At 43.2% G+C, this 11,575-nt stretch overlaps 2 pseudogenes; one reads left to right on the forward strand and one right to left on the reverse strand.

Moving 5' to 3' along the window:
* Positions 1-6,113: 6,113 nt before the first annotated feature.
* LOC110287377 lies at positions 6,114-6,698 on the reverse strand (annotated as a pseudogene).
* Positions 6,699-10,195: 3,497 nt separating this feature from the next.
* On the forward strand, positions 10,196-11,458 carry LOC110286631 (annotated as a pseudogene).
* The last annotated feature ends 117 nt before the right edge of the window (positions 11,459-11,575 follow it).

Consider the following 11,575-nt stretch of genomic DNA (forward strand, 5'->3'; position numbering starts at 1 on the left):
AAAAAAAAAAAACAAAAAAAGAAGATCACACAATCGCTCCTCTCCAACTCATCTTTGCTCCTGTCAGGTCCCTGTTGGGGCACTGAAGTTTGTTGTGACACACTTTTGGGGGGGGGGGAATGAAACACATACTCATCTACTTGACCCAAGAAAGGGAACCTATGGCAGACAAAAGTAATGACTGCACTAAAGTCCAACTTGGTGAAGCAGTTGTGACCTTTAATTGGGGTCACCACCAGGAGTATGGATGAGTGGTCAGTTACAGATACTGAGCCAAAAGCATTTTAGTCAGGAAAAGCTTATCTTTAGAGCTCTCTGAAAAACTTGGAGGAAATTCAACTAGCCTCTAGACAGCTGGGCTAGTCAGTCTCCTTTCTCTTCCAACAGTTGTTTACTACTTCTGCAAAGCTGGGCAGAAGCCTTTGAGAGTCTTGTTACATTTCTATTCGCTAGAGATACCCGAAGGCCCCCTTCTCCTTCAAGGGATTGTTTTTGTTCAAAGGAAACTGCTACACTACATAGGAGCAAGCAGGAGTACGGGCGTGGTGGGAGATGATGATGATGGTGGTGTTTGTGTGTGTGAGTGTGTGTGTGTGAGAGAGAGAGAGACAGAGAGATAGAGAGAGACAGAGCGAGAGAGAGAGAAAGAGAGGGAAAGAGAAAGAGAGAGAGATTGCCCATCAGAGCAATAATCTCCATATCCGCCAACCAGGCAGTTCAGAGACATACAGAACACTCTTAAGATCTCCTAGCTTATTTATATCATGGCCAACTTAAGCACACTTGCTTCTGTAACCAGAATACTGGAGTTTGTGCAAGCTGTCACCACAAAGGCCACTGAACAGAGACAGGAATTGAATTTTTGCTGTGTTTTAACCTAAAGAGCCAGCAGTCTCGAGAAGGTAGAAGATCTTAAAAACAAACAAGTAGACAAAGAAACAGAGAGAGAGAGAGAGAGAGAGAGAGAGAGAGAGAGAGAGAGAGAGAGAGAGAGAGAGAAAGCGAAACAAAAAAAATCAACCCAAAAAGAACCCTGCTCCCCCCTGCTTCTCACTAGAGCAGGCTGGCAGTGGTGGCACACTCCTTTAATCTCAGCACTCCGGAAGCAGAGGCAGTTGGACCAAGGCCAGCCTGGTCTACAGAGTGAGTTCCATGATAGCCAAGGTTACCCAGAAAAAAACCCTGTCTTGAACAACCAAGAAGAAAAGGAAGGAAGGAAGAAAAGGGGGAAAAAAGAGCAAGCAGTTCAAACTGGCTGAGTGGTGGCCTTTAATCTAGCACCAGGGAGGCAAAAGCAGGCAGATCTCTCCATTGTTGGTCCTGCCCACCCTTCAGTTAGCAAACTGTATCAGATTCAACACCCTTGGGGAAAAGGATCAAGGAACAACCAGCGGCTGTTTTCCATTTTGGCCTAACTGCCCCTGAGCCTCCTTCACCTAGTATCTACACACAAATGCATGTTTGCCTTCCCAGCACTGGAGAAGCTGGAAACAAAGCCGAGAGCCAGTCAAACCAACTGATTGTTGAGCCCTAGCATAACGAGAGGCACTTATCTCACAAACAAGGTAGAACATTAGCCTATAGTCAGGGCCTGGAACTGGGTTATGATTGTGTGGCGATGCATCCGTTGCTGGTTCAATTGGTGAAGTGTGGGGTATAGGGCTTGTATTACTAAACTGAAGGCCTGTAAGCCTCAGCTTTGGCCAGATCGAAGTTAAATCGTGGGTTTGTTGCTTGATTTGGTTCTTCAAACTGAAACCAGGGAAAGTACTCAAACCAATTGTGAATCGAAGTATGTAATTTTTTGACAGTTTACTTCTATTTTATGGGCACATAGTGTATCATGTGCTAGTGTTAAAAGGCTGTGTAGCTATGATTTAACCTTCCTATTTGTCCTCTCTCGGGGTTTGCTTATAGAATGGTAAGTAATCCATAGGAGCACTGTGCTCCCTGCAAGTGGTGTTTCCTCAGTAATCAAAGTTTGAACTTCCTCTTTTTTGCCCATGAATATGAGGCCACAATAGCAGCAGGATTTTTCCCCCTTCGTTATTAGTTATTTTAGGTTCAGAGAACACCAGAAGTTCCTTGTGTGTGCCCATCCCCCACTGCTGACTTTTGGCCTAAAAGTTGCCGATTATCCCTGATCTTCCTGGTTCCTAAGAGGAAAAGCAGGAAAGGAAGGGACCTGATACCTACAGCCAGGAGCCTTCCTGTGACCCTTCCTCCAAAATGACAGAACTTAAAAAAAGGATTTCCTTCACCTATCCTTATAAGGATTTTTCTTGAGTAGTTTCTGTATCTAGGTAGCTTAGAAGAATATTTCTTGTCTTGAGACATTCACCTAACAACTTCCTAGGGTTTCCAGGGTCTCCTCCAGTGATTGATGGCTTCCATTTGTGGGACCCACTGTATCCAATGTGAGGCAGCCTCTGCCTTCTCCAGAGGGATCCAGTGGATCTCACCTGGTTTAGGCCAAGCCATCCATCCCTAAAGCACAGAGGGCAGGATCCTTGTACAAGGTCCCTTAGGCATCCTGAGCACGCTGCCCAGCCTTTTCCATCCTGGAACTTCAGGCTCCCTGGGGCAGGGGTGAAGATGAGGAAATTCTGCCTTTATATTCAAAGCATTAAGTCTTTTGACACGGAAGAGGGTATTGGGGGGAAGGGGGCAGGGAGTCGTCAAGGGAAGACATTGCCACATTGACCAGTGAGGATCCTTATCTTCCTAGTGAATGTGACTCTCCTACTTTGCCAGGCTGAAAATCCCAGCCTCGTCTACCCCCTCACCAAGTTAGTGGATGCACAGGATTTGAGTCCCTCTCCTGTAATCACCAGCCCATTATCTACCTGACCGCTCCTTACACAGCTCACCCTTTCCCCTGTGCCTCTGGAATAAGCCACCGCAGCACAGACAGAACCTTGGGAACAGACTCGACTTAACTCTACTAGCAGCTCTGTTACAAAATGACCAATACGCCAGGCAGTGGTGGCTCACTTTTAATCTCAGTACTTGGGAGGCAGAGGCAGTCAGATTTCTGAGTTTGAGGCCAGACTGGTCTACCAAGTGAGTTCTAGCAGGACAGCCAGAACTGCACCAAGAAACTCAGACTCAAAAAAACAAAAAAAGGGGCTGGTGAGATGGCTCAGCAGTTAAGAGCACTGACTACTATTCCGAAGGTCCCGAGTTCAAATCCCAGCAACCACATGGTGGCTCACAACCATCCGTAAAAAGATCTAATACCCTCTTCTGGAGTGTCTGAAGACAGCTACAGTGTACTCACATATAATAAATAAATCTTATAAAACAAACAAACAAACAAAAAACAAAAAACAAAAAAAGATCAATACAACATGTGGTCACTCTTTCTGGAATATGAACCTTGCAAATTGGGTCCTAGAAAGAAATCAGACATTTTCAGACCCATCAATGTAGCTGGGGACTGGGGATTTGACCAAAGCAATACAACAGGCAGCAGTAGACAGCAACACAGACACATCAGCAAACCCGAGAGTCTTCCCACATAGTGCTAGCCAAGTGAGAGGGCCAGACAGTAAGCCAAAATGAATGTGAGCACATGCTGTGTCTCTCAGCTCAAAGGGCATACACATTTGTGATATCCCAAGTATTTCTTTTCCTCGAAGTTGAGCTTGAGGTGTGTCCCTGGAGCACTGCCTTGATGGAGCTCCAGAGTTTGTGGATATGGAAGATACTCTTAGGACTTTTGGGTCCACTTTATTTTTACCAAGATAGCCACTATTTTAAAAAGCCTTTACCCAGAGAGTTTCTTTGCAGCATGCCAGTCCAGCACAACACCAAATGAGGCAGTACAAAACACACAGAGGCACATGCATGAAGTAACAGAATCAGTTTATATTAAATGTAAGAGAAAAGACAACAACCACAGGCCAACATCTGCTCAAACAGTGGGCAGGGGAAAACAGACAAAAACAACAGAAATAAAACGAAAACCCAAATGGCGAAAACAACTATGCTGGCATCGATGCCAAAGCTCCACGGGGCCATGCTGTAACTAAGATGTCCTTCTTGTGGCTATTGGCACAGTGGATGCCAGCTATGAAGGTCTTCCTGTGAGGCAAGCGCTTGTGAGATCTCCCAGAGGGATGTGGGCATTAGCGTGTATACAAATCTGGATGCATCACACTGAAAACCTGGAAGGAGACACAGAGGAATAGAAAATGTCTCTACCACTAGTAGTTCCTGAGAGAGGCCAATTTGTATTAACATGAAATTACAACAATATGCAATTATAATAATCCACTACGGTTCACCAGCTAGTACCTCAACACCAATTTTAAATATAAAATAATGTCGTTGATTAGCTTTCTATTATTAGAACAAATAACTGAGATAATCAATCTAAAAAGAGAAAATGTTGATTTGGCTCACAGTTTCCATACGGCTACACCATTGGCTGCTTGTTCCTGTTGATCTGGGACAGTGGTGAAGTAGCAAGGCATTGTAAGGGATCGTTCAACTCATGGCCAGAAATAGAGGACAGGGTCTCACTACCCACTTTCAGGCTCACACTCCTAATGCTCCAGCCCCCCTCCACCCTACTTAAAGGTTTCAACAGCTCCCAATAGTGCCCATGCCCTGTGTAGGTGAAGGAGACTTTGAACTCCTGATCTTCCCCTCTCCTTGCCCAAGTACTGAGATTACGGGCATGTGCCACCCTGTCCAGACAGTTTCCAAATCCTTTACAATTACCGTTGTTTGTCCAGTGTTTAAAGTTTCTAACACAGGATTTAAAATGTTTGCGAAACAGAGTCTGTAGGATATCGTTTAGAAATATCAAAATGTGAAATTTTTGGCAAAAAAAAATTTTTAAATCGAAGTTTCTACATTAAAGTTAGCTTACAAACAACCTTATTTTTTAATCCCAATGACAAAAATAATAGGGAAACAGACAGCAAAAATTACATCAGGAAAAAGTGACTTGCTGGAGAAACAATATAGAAACTTATGAGTTAACTGGAACTTTGCTATTTCAGAAGGTGGCACCATTACCATCACAAGGTATCAGCAAGTATTCTATGGGGATCTTGTGTGATGTCACTACACCAGTAACATGGGTAGTAACTACGATGTGTGTATAACATATACAATGAAGTTAATACATACTTAATTATATATATATATATATATATATATATATATATATATCACAAAGACTGCCTCTTAAGACATTTTAAGTCTGAAGGTTTATGGCTCAAGTCATACACCCTACTGGAGACAGTTTCTTCCTGTACTACAGTAATTCCTACCTTTTAGAACGGAATAACATCTCTTCAGGAGTGCTGTTACTTTCAAAAAACAGGTAGCCTCAAAATATGATGTCAACATACAAACGTAGTTAAAAAAAAAAGAAAAAGTCAGTCTTTGTGAGTTTACTTTGCAATTTAACGAAGACTGGCTTTGGACCTCTGGGATGTTGTTTTCCAGAAGGAAGACCACGGAAGCCACCGCAGACAGCAGAACCTCAATCAGCTTGAAAGAGAATGGGCTCAACAAAAGAGAAAACTGTCAACAGTGATGATGAGGTGCAACATTCAACTTCACAGTTCTTGGAATAGTAAGGAAATTTAAAAGTCAATGTTTTTTTAAATCCCATTGTTCTAAGCTGTAGCAATCCTATAAACACTAGGATTTCTGGTGCAGAAAACAGGTATGCCAGAAACAGTACAGCTTATAATGATTCTATGTTTTCTAGAACTCTTCAGTAAGATTCAGTTCTGCAGAGGCCTTCTTACTTTCTGTCCTTTCATGATAGCTGTAGCAAGTCACTCTGAGAGGAGACCTTAACAAAAGGCAGCAGAGCATCCTGTATCCTCATCCTGTATCCTCATATCCGCTACTGTACACTGTACTTGTTGAGTTTGAAAGTCCTTCAGCAACTGACCACTGCATGTGATAACTATTTGACAAGCTGCAGCAAAGCTTGTTGTTCTTTTGAAAAATGTTTCTTTGTCCAGTGGTTGCATTTTCTAAGAGTCAGATAAACGTGGTTTTCAGTGGCTTAACATGTTCAGTGTATGCATTAGTACCCATAGACTCCAGTACTAAAGACATACCAGTACACATAAACTAAGACACTATTCCACAACTTCCTTAGTGTTCTCTTCACTTGAATGGCCTGGCTGTGGAACAGCAGCGGGTTCTGGTGGTCCCAGACAACGTTCTTTACTGAATTCACGCCTCTGCTTTTTTTCTTTTTCCTCTAGACCTTCCACTAATTTGTATACTATGCTTTGTAATTGTGGATCCATCCTCAAGTTTTTATGAGGTTTGGCCTGGTGCACTATAAGGTTGCACTTTGGACATTTGTTGCTGTGTTCAAAATGTTTTACGATGCAGCTTTTACAGAAAGTATGAAGACATTCTGTAATGGTCGCCGCATCTATTAAGTAGCCTTTGCAAATAAAACAGGAGATGTATGGGATCATCTGTGAGAGAGGAATGAGATGCTCTTCCTGGTTGGACTCCACCCTCTCTGGGCCAGGAAGCCTGAATCCTGAACCATCTTGCGTTCTCCTGCTCTGGGTAGACCTGCCCTGCCTGGCAGCTAAGTTCGCAGTGGCAATTACAGGAGAGGCTTGGAGTGGGGGTGACAAGACCTCTGTTCCCTCTACTCCGGAAACATCCAGGCTGCCCTCTGGGCCCACTAAGTCACTTTCCATGGCGGCTTGGGCAGAGCACAAACCCGTAGAGGAGAGACAAATTAGGAAGCGAGATCTTACGTAGGTGAGGCGAGGCTAGAGCGTGGGGCCAAGGACACCTCGAAGCGAAGACTGGAGACGAGACGGTGAGTTGAGGAGACTCGGGGCTCTGAGCAGGAAGCCAAGCAAAACAGAACAGAAAGGTGACGGGGAGGGGGTACTGTTCAGGCCCTACGACCAGAAAGGGTAGAGAGGAAGCAAGCCGAGTAGGGAGGAGCAAGGAGGCTAAAACACAAGCCACTAGGCAAAGGAAAGAAAAGAAACTAGATACAAAGTAGGCGAGGCAATGTGAGGACCCAATGAGGAAGGTCTATAGGGAGTCTTAGGAAACTGCTATCTAAGCCAATCACAAGTTGCCATGTTCAGGGCCTTTGAAAACCTTTTCAAAATTTTCATGCTTCACAGTGGGGGTTATTGGCGGGGAGGAACAGGAAGGACTAGAGGGAGGGAAAGCTGCGGTTCAGATGGATGGTATGAGAGAATAAATAAAACTTTTTAAAAAAATCACTTTTCAGCCTAAGATTCTGTTTGCCTCCATTTACACACCCGGCATTGAACTGCATCCTGGATCTCGTGTGATGATGCATTAGAAATAACGATTTCTGGGCTGGAGAGATGAATTAGTGAATAAGAGCATTGGCAGCTTTCTGGAGGACCGGGGCCCAGCACCCATACGGCCTCTTACAAGTGTCTGTAACTCCAGTTCCATGGGATCTGACACCTTCACACAGACATCCATTCAGGCAGGCAAAACACCAATGCTCATAAAAAGTAAATAAATCTTTGAAAAACAACAACAACAAAAAACAACAGCCGGTCAGTGGTGGCACACGCCTTTAATCCCAGCACTTGGGAGGCAGAGGCAGGCAGATTTCTGAGTTTGAGGCCAGCCTGGTTTACAGAGTGAGTTCCAGGACAGCCAGGGTTACACAGAGAAACCCTGTCTCGAAAAAACCAAAACCAAACCAAACAAACCAAAAGCCGATCAAACAGAAAAAGAATACTGATTTCCGATTAAGCACCAAAATATGTGCTCCTCTGGAAAATCACATTTATCCAAGATAATTTTTGAAACTTGTACGTTTATTTATTTTGAAGAATAATATATTGGTACAGTATGGAAATCTCATTACAATTTTTTTTTGAAACAGTATTTTGCTCTGCAGCTTCAAGCTGGCCTGGTGCTTAGGATGTGTTCCAGACTAGTCTGGAACTTGAGGTTGTCCTGTACTAGACACCAGTGCTCTGGGATTACAGGTGTGTGCAGCCACAACCAACTGCTTCTTCAATCTGATCTCTTTTCAGAGCTCTTTCATTGATTTGTAGCCATTCATATATTTTTGTTAGTATTCATCAATAATACAGCTATCAAATACTTTGTCTCAACTATAGGTTACATTTTTGTGATGTGTTGTTGTTGTTCTTTTTGTTTTGTTTTTTGGAGACAAGGTTTCCCTGTGTAGCCCTGGCTGTCCTGGAACTCACTCTGTAGACCAGGCTGGCCTCAAACTCAGAAATCTGCCTGCCTCTGCCTCCCAAGTGCTGGGATTTAAGGCATGCAGGACCACTGCCTAGCTTTGTGATATTTTTTGTTAGTTTGTTTTGTTTTGTTTTTAGAGAGAGAGTTTCACTGGGTAGCTCTGGCTGTCCTGGAACTTGCTGTCTACACCAGGCTGACCTCTAACCCTGCTTCCTGAGTACTGGAATTAAATGCCACCATTTCCAGGGCATTTTCATTATTTTGTGTTGCTATTTTGTTTTGAGACAGAGTCTGGGAATGTAACCCTGGCTGCCTAGAACTGGTATGCAATTCTTCTGCCCCTGTGTTCAAAGTGGTGGAATTATAGCACCACTGCACACGGCTATTTGTATAAAAAAATTAAAAAAAAAAACCTGAGCTTAATATAGTCCATGCTGTAGTAAAGATGACCTTAAATTCCCATTCTCTTGCTTTTCTTAACTTTGTTTTATAGTCATTGCCAAGTCTAATGTATATTCTTGTTAGCACTTATGATTTTAACTGGTCTGTTTTGGTCTTTGATGCATTCTTAGTTCCTTCTATTTGAGTGTATATGTTTGTGATATGTGTGTGTGTGTGTGTGTTTCTATCTGTGTGCATGTGTATATAGAGGCTAGACTCAAGTCGATAGAGATTGATATCAAATGTCTTCCTTGGCCGGGCGTGGTGGCGCACGCCTTTAATCCCAGCACTCGGGAGGCAGAGGCAGGCGGATTTCTGAGTTCGAGGCCAGCCTGGTCTACAAAGTGAGTGCCAGGACAGCCAGGGCTACACAGAGAAACCCTGTCTCAAAAAACCAAAAAAAAAAAAAAAAAATGTCTTCCTTGATGACATTCTAATTTAATGTTGAAGTTCACAGCTTCAGTGACAATGATTGGCCAGTGATTCTGGAATCCACCTGTCTCTGCATCTTCAGCAATATTACTACAAATATGTGCCCTTACGTGGATGCTGGGGATTTGAATTCAGGAGCTTGTTTTTGTACAGCAAGCACTTTACCTACCAAGCCAGCTCCCTGGTCCTTGGGATCATTTTTTTTTTAAATCACTCTTTTGTACACGCACATGCAGCCTTGCCTGAACCCTTTGTTTTGAAAAGACTATTCTTTTCCCAAAATTAAGTTGTCTTGACACTCTAGTTAAAAATAACCTAACCACACACATGAGCATTAATTTCTGGGCTGTTCATGCTAGCTAACTACTGTTAGTAGGAGATATTGTTTGTTTGTTTTTGTTTTTTCGAGACAGGGTTTCTCTGTATAGCTCTGGCTGTCCTGGAACTCACTCTGTAGACCAGGCTGGTCTCGAACTCAGAAATTTGCCTGCTTCTGCCTCCCAAGTGCTGGGATTAAAGACATGCGCCACCACTGCTCCGGAGAATTTTTTTTTTTTAATTCTCACTGTATTAAGTTTAACTAAAATTGCTGAGCATTTAAGATTGATTTTTACTTCCTTGTGCTATAACACCTAGACCAAATACAGAATATCTAAGAGCAAATAGGTACTATGCATTGGCTGCACCTAATGGGATACTTTCCTTCTTCAGAAACCAGAAGTTCACTAAGAGCCAATTCACACTTCAAGATACTCTTTCCTTTCTGCATGTGTTCTCGCTGTGTGTCTGTGTTTCCACGCAGCGAGTAGAGGGTAGCATCCAGGGCCTTCTGCACTGAGCTTCATATACAGCCCTCATTTCTTTACTAAGTTTAGTTTCTAATTTCTTGATATGTACTTAACTACTGGGTTTTGCCAAAAAAAAAAAAAAAGAAATTTTGGGGAATTTTGGAGAAGGGGTGGCCACAGTGGTTGCGACAGAGCGCGCGCGCGCGCCGGCTTTGAATGAGCGAAGCTGGGACTGAGATGGCTGAGCGCGAGCCCTAGGCAGGCAGCAGCTGAGTGCCGCAGCTCTGAGCCTCCACAGGGTAGGCGGGCGGGGAGGGGGAGGGGCAGGTTCTGGTTTTCACCATGGCCATCACTCAGTTTCGGTTCTTTAAAGTTTGTACTTGCCTAGTAACAGTGTTCTCGTTCCTAAAGAGATTAATGTGCAGATCTGGCAGAGGAAGGAAATTAAGTGGAGATCAAATCTTTGCCCACCACGGTTGATTATTCGTCTGTCCCTAAGCAGACAGACCTGGAGGAGTGGACTTCCTGGGATGAAGATGCGACCAGCCCACAAGTGCATCGAAGGCGGGAATGGGATTGTAGCAACAATGGGATTGTGGCAGAACTCTTTGGAGCAACTGGAGCCTGACTACTTCAAGGCCATAACTCTAACTATACAGAAAACTCAGAAAATTGTCATTAAGAAGAGAGAACCATTGAATTTTGGTGTCCCAGATGGTAGCACAGGTTTTTCCAGTAGACTGGCAGCTGCACAAGATAGGCCTTTTATTCATCAGTCTTCAAAATTAGGTGACTTAGATATGTGGGAAGAAAATACCAGTGCATGGGAAGAGGAAGCCTGGCAAGCAGAAGAAGTCCAGAAGCAGCTGAAAATTTCAGACGGAGGGAGAGAAGAGAGCAGCAGAACAGCAAAGGAAGAAAACGGAGAAGGAAGCGCAACACCCCATGAAGAAGGAGCAAACCAAAATCAGTGTGAAGCTTTCCTAACACAGGCTTTGTCGTGTCCATGCTAGGAGAAGTCTGGGTGCACAGTCTACACACAACCATTTGCATGGACTGGACAGTATTTTCAGAATACAAACACTCTGCTAGATCTCAGTTTGTTTATTGAGCTATCCAGGACACCAGGATTCTCCCATAATGCCTTGAACTATTAGGAATCAATACTCAAAACACAAAAATAATGAGACAATTATTTTCTTCAATGTGTTCCAAATAGAAGACAATTGTTTGCTGTAGAGGAGTTATTTCAAGAGCAATATACCTGACAAGTACCTCTCAAGCTAGTGTTTCTAGATGAATAAACGGGTGTAAATAATTTTATGATGGAAAAGTACCCTGCTATCTACTATGCTTTTGTTCATTGTACATAATTATAAAATAATTTTAATGATCATTTGTTTCCATGACCACTTGATGTAAATTAGACAAACTGTAGGTAGGGCTTTATACCCTTCTTAATTTTGTTTTCAGGTACTGTTGACATACATTTTCTATCATTTGAACTGGCATTGTTTGGTACAACATTAAGAGATATGATGATTTGGATTTTTTTTTTTTACGTATTTTCCTCAATTACATTTCCAATGCTATCCCAAAAGTCCCCCATACCCCCCCCCACTTCCCTACCCACCCATTCCCATTCTTTTGGCCCTGGCATTCCCCTGTATTGGGGCATATAAAGTTTGCAAGTCCAA

Source organism: Mus caroli, chromosome X (assembly GCF_900094665.2).
Source record: "Mus caroli chromosome X, CAROLI_EIJ_v1.1, whole genome shotgun sequence".
Taxonomy (NCBI): domain Eukaryota; kingdom Metazoa; phylum Chordata; class Mammalia; order Rodentia; family Muridae; genus Mus; species Mus caroli.